This window comes from Alosa alosa, chromosome 12, assembly GCF_017589495.1.
Source record: "Alosa alosa isolate M-15738 ecotype Scorff River chromosome 12, AALO_Geno_1.1, whole genome shotgun sequence".
NCBI lineage: Eukaryota > Metazoa > Chordata > Actinopteri > Clupeiformes > Clupeidae > Alosa > Alosa alosa.
Window position 1 is genome coordinate 32,958,875 of NC_063200.1, and position 11,976 is coordinate 32,970,850.

Here is an 11,976-nt window from a genome sequence, read left to right on the forward strand (position 1 = left end):
CAGGGAGTACCGTGTGCAGACGCAGGTGTTCCTCCCAGCTGGTGTACTGTGAGAGAGGCATCCTTGGAGCCGGACACACTGGAGGGAGAGCTGCGACGACAGCGCTTCCGACATCCAACAGGCAAGGAAGAAGGAGAAGTGCTGCGAGAGGCGCTGCGTTTTCTTCTCCTGTGGCGAGGGCCAGGAGTTCGTTTGAGGAGTTCCTTGAGATGCGCCTCCGGGCTCAGCGGCAGCCACACAGCAACAAGTTGCTCCACTCTGCCTTTCGGCGATGTCTCCTGGCCCTATCCTTCAGTGGTAGATGATAGAGATGTTCTGTTCCTCGCGTTGACTCAATCCCCGCAGCCCCAAGCTCCATGTCCTGGAGTGTCTGTAGCGGTGCAAAGAAGTTGCTGACCGGGATAGCGAAGTCATCGACCTCAGGAGAAAACCGGAGGAGAGACAGACATTTTTTCTTCCTCACCACGGAGGACCAGGTGGAGGACGTACCCCCAGAAGGAGCAGTCGGACTGGTGGAGTCGTGAGGCGTTGAAACGGTGGAGCCTGATGGATTAACTCTGTGCAGTATTTCCAGACAGGAAAGGAGCAGTGATTGACGCCAGACAGCGTCCTCCAGAAGAATCTCAATGGATTGGAGTTCCGATCTCAGGCTGGTTAACTCCGCGTTCGAGTCGAGGATAAGGCTTCAGGTAGGCAGACTAAGGTGTTCATGATTTCTGGGTAGAAAGCAGAGGCCAAGTAGAATCTAGGAAACGTACTAGGAAATTGGTATCATTTGGCCTCTATAAGGGGCGTTGCAATACAGGAAGTGAGCTTGTATCTCAGCAACGCTTTGATGTACGAAGACCAAACTTGGTATAGGGACTTGGTACCTGATTGTGAGGACACACTAGGAAATTGGCATCATTTGGCCTCTATAGGGGGTGCTGCAATACAGGAAGTGAGCTTGTATCTCTGCAACGCTTTGGTGTACGAAGCCCAAACTTGATATAGGGACTTGGTACCTGATTGTCAAGTCAAGTCAAGACAAGTCAAGTCAAGTTTATTTACAGTTAAGAACAAAATTATTCATACCCCTGGCAAATATTGATTCAATGTTGATTTTCTCATTATCGATATGTTTGTTTTGACTGAAAATGACTCTACCACATGTCAAAAGGTTGTAAGACAATGTGGTAGAAACATGGAATCAAAAAAAGAAGCATCTTTTTTTACGTTTTTATGAAAAATGCTGTGTCTAAAATTATTCATACCCTTTTTAAATAATCAATGAAAATAAATAATCATTCACAGCTCTCAAAATGGTTCTTATAATACCTACCAAGCCCCTCCATGTCTTCACAATGATTCTAGACTGCACCTTTTTCACAGCAATCTGGGTTTTGAGTCAGGAGCGATTATTTGCCATCCCTCTGGCCTTGTGCTCACGTTTTTTGACGGATTGAGGTCTGGACTATGGCTGGGCCACTCTCAGTCAGTGGCAGAATGTGCGCAAGAGTTGTATACATAAGAAACGGCCAGACTTTGGGGGTGCTCCTCCCAAAATGTGTAACTCCCTCTATCGCGCGTAAATGACAGAGGGGAGAATTTGCAGAGGCTGAAATGCGCGTAGTTACGCGTTTTTATTTACTTACGCATATGGGAGAATTCCCCCCTAAGAGCGTCTTAACAGGTAGCCTACTTCTCACTGAGGTAACCAGCAGGACATGCAGGACATACAGGGAAAATACAACTAAGAATATAATTATCCAACTTACGTTCCCATTCTTTATTGTATTTACTTGTGATGAATCAGAGCATACATTTAATGGCCATAATAAAGTAAAAGCGGACAAGAATGCAATTAAATTATGAAACAAGATGTTACCAAAATAGTTATAGCCATTATCTTTGTCTAAATGTAGGCTATCGTTTATTAGGCCTTTGAGGTAAAAGCAGAGAAAGGAACATTTAGTTTAGTCTGTGCTGCGTCAAAATCTAAGCCTATATGTTATTTAAGCCTACACATTTCCTTACTTTCTTACTCGACCTCTTTCTTATCTTCAAACGTCTTCTTAAGTGACCCCCCGAAACATTATTGCACAGGCAGCACACACAGTAGGACTCTCACAAATAGCAAACAACTGACATGACCAATGTACCGAGTAAGATACTGTATAGCCTAAGCCTAATATGTTCATATATCTTCCAACGAACATAAAAACGGTGCAACCAACAATCTAATCTTAAATAATTACAATTATTTATGTCTGTGTGTGGTATATGGGATGCTTACATGCAGATGTCAGTTTTTCTATTTTTGTAATGATGGGCATTAATGTGTAGATCTGTAGATAGCATTTAAACGGTAGCTTTGACCTGCAGTCAACTGACCATCAAAATTGTTCTGATATTTCAGAACTATTAACATGGGGCTGGTTTCCCATAGCAGACATCCCAACTTGCAAAAAGTCATTTCAGGAAGGCATCACGAAGCCCCCCCCCCCCCCCCCCCCCCAAAAAAAAAAAAAAAAGCCTGTACAATAATGTCAGTACAACAAATAAGGAAGGCCTATAGATAGAAATTGTGAAAATAAAATATGTAGATTTTGGTAGTTTGGTCTTTTCATGTAGCCTTGGCAACTAGCCATCTAGTAGGCTATAGGCCTGAATAATATGCACATGAATTGACACTTGTTAAACTCACCTCAACATGTCTTTTGCAATCATTTAACCCGCTATGGGCAATGCTAAAGTCACTGTTTACAAACAGTGCAGCGTGCAAGACTAGGTCCATCATTATGTTTTACTCTTATGAGACAAGGCAAGGGTAGCCTACACTTTGAAATGGGTCTTACATTTTCCTTTTTTTGAGGCACTGACTCTACCATGACGCTCCTGTTTCTACTGAACTGATTAATTAAGTTCGGGAGAAAAGACATAAAAGCCCGCCTAGACTGAAAACTGATTGGTTGATTTAGCGAAACAGGCCAATCAGGATGCTCTCTGTCTTGGATGCGCTCAGACACACACGCACCACCCCTCTCTCTCTCTCCCCTCGTGTGCGCGCTACACTCAGATGCACACGCGGTCTCGCATGCGCGCTCTTGATCGCTCACTCTAGATTCCGGGAGATTTTATCTAATTTGCGGGCGTCAGGGAGCCGCTATCAATATGCGGGAGACTCCCGGAACTTCCGGGAGACTTGGGATGTCTGCCATAGCCTTCTCAACGCTATGTAGTTCGTAACCTCTACCTTAACATTTTAATGCATTCCCCGAAAGGTACTTTGCCACGAATGTCTGTACGTCGTTCGTTGGTAAGAGTGGTCTGGAGCTCTCTTAGCTGCACCTTAGCAATGTTTCAGCTCGCTCACGCTAGTCGCCGCCACTAGACTACAGCAATCTTTAGAAATCTCTGTAGCGCATGCAACTCATATGGTACGATATCACTGTTTGGAAATGTGCACGCACTTCAAAATAAATCAGCAATCAATCAGCAATACTATTCTATTAGTATGTAGGACGCTTTAGGGGGTTTTAGCTGGTCAAAACAAACGGCAGACCTTACCGAATACGGGGATATAAAGCATTCATTTGTAGCCTACAATAAGCCATTCCCGAGTAATCCAGTTTTTAAATTGCAGCACATTTCTACTTGGTCTCCAACTTCTGGCTGTAACTGTAATGTAATAGCAACCCAAAATAATGAACTACTGCTTGAATATTGTGTTAATAGTTCATCATATGAAAATATTTTCTTCTACTTGTTTGATTTTTGAACATTTATTTAAACTAACTACATAGAAAACAAAATTAATTGTATCCACATATTCGTATGCATTATGCCCATTTTCGACTAGCCTAGAACCATGACTGAAGCATAATTACTCTCACGTTCTTAAAGTGACAGACACTCAATTTTACCTACACACTATAGCCTACAGTGTAATTACATTAAACATAAATGTGAGTCAATATGACAATATCAGTAGTAGACAATGCCCAACTACTGTCCATAATAACGCGGAATTACATATATTTTTCTTTATTGCATTTTGCATTTCACATTATCCATTTATTGAGTCAACATTGTCTTTGTAATTCCTGGAATATGTCAAAATACGACATCATTTTATTTATACTGTCAGTCAGTCTCTGCTGCGGTCATGCAGCCCTTTATACATCTACCCACCCCTCTAGATGGGCTGCTTGAGAGCAGACTCGCAAGACAAACCTCCGCAGTCTCATTGATGGTTTTGGCAGATGGTGAGTTAAATACACTGGGGGAAACTTTAATGGGACAGAAAAAAAAGGCAGAGGGGTGAACTTTTGTGTGTGTGACAGTGTATGAGTGAGCGCATATGTCAAATGCATTATCTAAAGTGCTTTGGATGGACAACAAAATACAATGGAGCACCATACACTCACCAGCTGAGGCCCATGTTTTAGTCAAATGGTCATCCACATAGAAGAATTGATTCAACTGTTTATCATTTTAAAACCATTTTCACTCATTCACTCACACTGAAACTTACACAAGGTGAAATGCTTAAATCATATCTACATTACACAAGCGCAGTATCTTTTTGACTCTACTTGTAGGTATTTTCTTCATTATTTCATTATTTCCATGAGTAAGAGTGAAGACTTAGATGTGTAGCTTATTTTGATGTGACTTCACAATTGGAAGGCTATGGGGTTTCAGAAAACATGTTTCTGCATGCAGTTACCATTACAAGGGCAGTGGGGGAAAAACATCTTGGCCCTGTGACAGAGAGTAAGTGGACTGTTTGGGCCTCTGCGCAAGCACTGGTAAGGTGTGGCAACAAAAGGGCATGCATTATCACTGAATTCCAAACCACACCTACCATGTGATTCATTCACTGCAACAGAATGGTATCACAATTGGGAGAAAAGTTTACACCCACTACTCACTTCCTGCCCATGTCTCCACAGCATGCTGGTGTTCAGTACCTATTAGCAAATTGTTTCAGCAAAAGCATTGAGCCACATTTTTCTCTAAAAGACTGGTACAGTAAATGTAGAGGTAATTCTCTCCTAGTTAAACTGCCTTTTTTTATCAAACACATAACTACAGTTCAAAAGTTTTGGGTCACTGAGAAATGTCCTCGTTTTCAACGGGAAACATTTTAGCTATTTAAGTAACACCAAATTAATCAGAAATACAGTGTATACAATGTTGTAAATGTGTATTTTAGCAATAAAGTGCAATATCAGCATGGTGGAGGGAGTGTGTTTGTTTGAGAGGGCTGTGGTGGCCATAAAGGGAGAAATGTGTACAGAAAAAAAAAGAATCTTGAAGAAAGAAGGCGATTACTCCAATTTGCAATGCTATGCCACACTCAGTGGACGGCACTTGATCGGAGCCGGTTTACGCCAAAAAGAAGACAGTGACCCAATAAGGACAGCTCAACTATGCAAGGACTATAGGGAAGAAGCAGTTAGTTGGTATTCTGTCCGGAGTGGAATGGAAATTTTGAAATGTCCCCAAACTTTTAAATGACAGTGCAGCAAAGCCTACAGGAAACACCGCATAGCCATACAGTTTAAGTTCACCCACAGTTTATATAAATACAACATTTTGACAGTGCAAATACTGCAGTTGCATATATATAGTGTGCATTAGTTTTGACAATTTTGAACATTTGCAAAAAACACCACCGTACCATAAAATCCAATATAAATGTAAAAAAGTGCACAATAACTAAATCCAACATACTTAAACACACACACACACACTCACATTAACATTTTTCAGTTCTCACTAAGTGAGAAAATAAAACACTGCCATCTTATGCAGAAAAAGGATGCATTGTTCAAAGTATAAAGAGTGCAGGTTGTATAGCAATTTAAAAATCCAACATAAATACAAGTACACACACAGTCACACACACACACACACAAGATTAACCTTTCAGGCCATCTTTATCAGTGGAGGTATCCTTAGGAAGAGCCTGAGGGCTGAGAAATTTAAGCAAAGCACTTTGAGGGAGAAAGAAAAGATATGTTAGCATTTCCATATTTTGATATTTAGAAGGGATGCAGCTGCTTTCACAACTACCAATGCTATTGTAAAAACATCCCAAGCTAATGTTATAGGCTACATTGACCTAGGCCTACTTGTAGCTTAACATAGCATTTAAGCATTCTGCTGTTTGAGAATTAGACAGACGCACCTGGTGCTTTAAAGACAGTAAACAGCTGGCGTGCATGAATACTACTAGACATGAAAGTTCCAGTCTGCTTTGATGCACGGAATTTATCGTGTGGTTTTCCTAACCCCATTTGGTAAATAGATTATCACGGCCTAATAGTTAGTATAGCAGAGAAGCTATGCCACTTTCATCAAAACCTATTACAAAGCTATAGCAATGTTATGTCATTAAATACGATAAACAGTGATTCTGGAACAGATCTGCATCTTCCTTATCCCGTTAATAAACATATTACAGTATGTAACCATATTCCGTCCGCTCGAAATAAAAAAAGGCGCTTAACTGTTCTAGTTTGCTACAAGCAGCATGGGCCAGGGCAGGTAGTTAACATAAACATTTTTGCTAGGCTAGCCTTCCTGCTGCGACATTACACCATTTGTACAAGACAAGTAGAGCTATTTTATCCAGTGTAATTTATCACTTACCACTATCTTGTTTTTTTCTTGTCATACTCTTCCTTTCTCTTCTGGCTTCTGGACGCATAACTCCGCTTCATTATGACTGCCGAGGTTTTATATTTTCGCGGCAGCAGCAGAGACCACAAACCTGGCTGGCTGGCTGCTGTCAGCGACTACTGAGAGGGGCCCCCTTGAGGGGGATCACGGTATTGCCGGTAACAGTGTCGTTGCACTTTACCCTGGCCAGCTCGGGGCCCCAAGCAATTGCTTGGTTTGCTTGCCTTCTAGCAACGGGCCTGTGACAGTGATTTAATCACTCTTTTCTTGACCAAACAGCATTATAGAGCTGCATTCAAGTGAATGGTTAAGAGGTTTATGCCTCTGTTCTTCGTAAGATAGTAGGGGGTATGTGATGTTTCCAATGGTGGTACATGGGGACAAACTACAAGCCATTTTTCCACGATGAGTCATGATGATAAAGCCAGGAAGACCATGCCAGCCCTTGGATTTCTCCACACTTCTTACTAATTTGATAACAGTGGCTCATTAACTACAGCGACTTTGCTGAATGCTTTTGTGTTTTGGAGTTTTTGAAGATGTGTATAAAATGTGTATAATAATGAGACAATCATTACCGTCTGTTATAGGATTAAGCCAACTGTAATGATACTGACTGAAAGAAAAAAAAGCAGAACAGGCTATATGGAGCTGACCAACCACCATTTATACAGCACATTCCAATGCAGGGCCAGAGAATAATATTGAAAACAAAACAGCATAAATGCCACTCAAAGCCATATTATGAGTATATTGTCTAAATGCAACATGTCCTCCTTCTTCAAGGCCCACTCGTTCTAAACCTCGTCATCCATGGCTGACGAACAGTATAGTCTCAATACGAAAGGAACTTAGAGCTGCTGAGAGGAAATGGCGTAAATCCAGAGATGGAAATGATAGTAATTACCAGTCTTTGCTGTCATCTTTTTCATCCACTGTTACACTTGCAAAAAAGGCATTCTATCAGAGCAAGATTGAGAGCGCCACTGACAGCAGTAAACTTTTTTCCACTTTCAAGACTCTTCTCAATCTTCCACCACTGCGGGGACCGGATGGACCACTTCTGACTTGAACCGAACGTAACCCCATGTAGAGACACACACATATGCGCAGAAACACTTTGCAGGTGCGCTCTCCAGGAAAGGAAAACGAAAGTTTAGTGATCAGGAACTGTCAGGAATTTTGTAAATACAGAAGGATTACATAGAATAGCCATGAGATGCGAGGGAACATGGATGTGTTCTCCATTTGAGGAACGTAATCTATTGTGGATGTGCACAGACAGACACAGACACGCAGCGCCTAGGCCTAGGTTACTTTCACTTTCTAGAGTGTGCATTCATTACGTGAAAGATGCTTCATACCAAATAAGTGATCAAACATTATGTAATTTATCATGACATGTTGTCACAAACACTTAATCCAATTAGATAATCAAAACCAAAATAATGTAAGTAAAGACTATGTTAAGTGTAGTTCTGTCATTGATGCCTGTATAAGGAAAATGCGATTTAGGTTTGTGAAATAAATGCCATCCAGACTAAAAGGTACAGAGGCACGGATTCACAAGCATTTTGACTTTGGTTCTCTTTTGACGCTTCAAGGTAGATCTTGCCTTTGTTCAGGGATCTTTGGCTCAAAAAGGTTGGTGACCACTGCTTTACAACATAAGGAAGATCAGACCTTATCTGACACAAGATTTCACACAACTTCTTGTTCAGGCCATGGTCATCTCCAAGCTGGACTATTGTAATTCACTATTAGCTGGCTTACCTGCTTGTGTAGTAAGATCGCTACAGCTGATTCAGAATGCTGCAGCACGCCTGGTCTTCAATCAGCCAAAGAGGACATATGTAACTCCTCTCCTAATTACTCTCCATAGGCTCCTTATAGTAGCCAGAATTACATAAATCTCTCACTTTGGCCTATAGGACACTGACTGGATCTTCTCCCTGTTATTTTAATTGATCAAGACGTTCATCCTCAACCGTCCACTGCGGTCTGTGGAAGAGCGTCTGTTGTGTCGACCAGTCATAAACACTAGGTCAAATTCAAGACTTTTTTCCTGGTTCCATGTTGATGGAATGAGTTGCCCAGTGCTCTCCGTTCCTGTGATAGTTTTGGGTCTTTTAAGAGGGGTCTAAATAGCCTGACGAGCCAGACCCACATTAAAATGTAGGGTCTGGGCACTCACCGTTCGCAGTACTCAGTCCGAGGGGCGGGATAATCGGTTGTCTTTCAAATTCCCTCAGCACGCAATAGGACAGCACTAGTCCCATGCGTTTCCCACCAGCGGAGCTAGTTGGCTAGTTCAAACTTTTGCCAACTTAATAAAGCTTAACTCGTGTCACACTGTTCGCCAACAGCAACATTATCTTATTTGTTTTCAAGTAGCAGGGAATTTAAGCCAAACCGTTGCAACTCTGCCATCAATCATTATGTTAGGCCCACCTAACGACTCTATATACACGATTTGATTGGCCTGAGAAGTTTGATTTTTCGAGCTCACAAGCCAACGGAGAGTTGCTAGACTAGGGTGAGTCTAGATTTCTAGGCTAGGGTCTAAAGACATATCTGTTGAACATGCACTTAGTTCATTAAGCACTTCTTATGTGTTAAGGTTTATATAGTATTGTTTTATTTAAAGTTATGAACTGAGAAAATCAATTAGAAGTGCTAAGAGAGAGTACAGGGAAAAGGTGGAGTCACACTACAGCGGCTCTAACACCAGAGACATGTGGAGTGGACTAAGGACAATTACAGACTACAGAGGAAGGAGCGTCAGAGCAGAGGTGTCTGCTTCTCTTGCAGAGGAGCTGAACTCCTTCTATGCCCGCTTTGAAAATGATATCAGGTCAGAGTCTCTGTTAGAGCAAGATTGCTGCCCATTTCAGTTATCTGAAAGAAATGTGTGTAAATCATTTAGAAGGGTGAATACACATAAGGCTCCAGGACCTGATAACATCCCAGGTCGTGTTCTCAAGGCTCAAGGGTTCCCTGTTAAGTTTTAAGTATTATATTGTTTTGTATTTGTATGTCGCTTTGGACAAAAGCATAACTATATCCATAACCATGATTAGGGTTACAAGAATGATCAGATTGATCAACTATTACCTAAATTAATTGCCAATTATTTTGGTAATTGGCAAATTGGTTTGAGTAATGTTTACACAAAAAAACTCAAAATTATATGCTTACAGCTTTTAAAACGACATTGAATCTGTTCACAGGGAATACACAGGGAATCTTCAAAGTCAACTGTGATCCTCCTGGAACAGCTGTCCAAAAGTGACCCATCTGCTTATCCCAGTCAAGTGGAAACACTTCCTTTCATTAAAATGACTTTCCTGTTCGGTGACTTTAATTCAATATGATTTCAGTTTTCAATTATTGATTCCACTTAGAGATGCATGGCTGGGTTGCTCTGACATGACTGCCAACCACCAGCAGGCTCTGACTGACATAACATGACTGACAAAACAGTGACATCCCGGTGATTTAAAACATTGGACAAGTAGTCCCCCAAGTAGTCACTACTATATAAAGAGGTAAGCACAATAACTTTATCTTATGACAGATATCTAATCAAAAAAATGTCCAGTCAGGTAAACCATTACTGCTTAAATGACCTACCATTGACAGTTTGGGTTGCTGTACAGAAAGAGAGACTGCATGGTTCAATTGGCCACTGCACTTTTATGGAGGGGTTTGGAAAAGTGTTCACATGTAGGTGCTATACTCAACCCTTACAAAAATGAAATGTTTGCAGCAGATTTGCAGCAAACTTATGGGTGATTTGTGGGAAACAAATGGGTTCACCAGAAAATACTGCCAGAAGTTTGCCAATGTTGGCCGCTAAAGGCAAACTTCCAGCAAAGTTCTGGCAACAATGAGAAGTTTGCCACTATACTCTATAGAGAGTTGGAAAATCACCAAGATAAACTCCACAGGGAGTAAAGAAAAATCTACTCTATAAGCCAACAACTCTTTCCAGAGTCATCTTAACTCTTAATGGGGTAATCTTAGTTTATCTCTATTCAGAGTTTATTCCCAGCTACTCTTGCTAGAGTCACCATTTTGCTTGTCTTTATTTACCCTTTATCAAGTTCTACAAAATCTGAAGGACATACAGACAAATTATTGAAAAATATTTATTACAAAATATTAAGTTAATGTATCAATATACAATATAAAAAGTTTCATTTTTTTTCCTTTTGTAAATGCATGTACAACACATTTGGCATCAAATGGAACAAAGCCACTAGAACATAATATCAGGTTGTTGTTAGTGATACATTAGCTTACATACCAATTTTACTCACTCTACAGCAGGGGTCTCAAACTCAAATGAGCTGAGGGCCACTTCTGCCAATGTCATCTGATTGGAGGGCCACGTCAGTGTTAAAGAATAATACAAAAAAGAACGGCTATTTCCTAAAATGCAATGTTTTTTCAAATACTGTATTTTCAAACACAAAACTACAAACAGAAAGTGCAAGTCTTTTTAATCTAATTTTAGACACCTGTGCTAGCAACCTTAGCTTATAAATAAAATAATGATAAAATAAATATTAATACAAATTATAAAAACAAACAAAAAAGCATAGAAACAGGTAGGCCTATGTGTGTGTTTCACACCAAATAAAAATATTTTCCTCTCATAACTTTTTTTAAACCTGGCAAACTAGGCGTCAGGGTTAAGAAAGCAACACCATTGGATTTTTATATCAAAAATTCAAAAGGCCATGGCTTGAAAGTGGTCAGAGATAAAGTCCTACTGTAAATGTAAAAATCTTTGAGTATAAACAAAAGTTTATGAAGGGGGTAAATTTACTCATCTAATTTGCCACTGGATGACAAGCACCTCAAATGATGCACCATTCAGTAAATACTGGATGAACATATTTGAGCAGGTTTACTTTCTTTTTTGTCATATTACCCACATAACAGGAAAACACCTAAGATGTATACCAACAATAGTAAACTATTACTAGCCTATAACCACAAGGCCTACAATAAAGTATCCTGGTCAAATCAGTTCCTATCGCCGGTGACTTTGTTGTTCTTCAGAGCCCTATTTCTTCTAGCCCTGCTGTCTTTACCACGTCCATTACGGACACTTATCATCACGATTACCACTACAACCTCCAAGCTATGTTGGGCAGAGGGTCGAAATAAGCATGGTATGCTTAGTGGACCGTATACACGCAAAGACGCACCTCTATTCACATGACTCACCGTGACTATTACTGTCAATATACGATCGATCATAATCTACAAAAGGATATTCTCTTTCAGAATCAG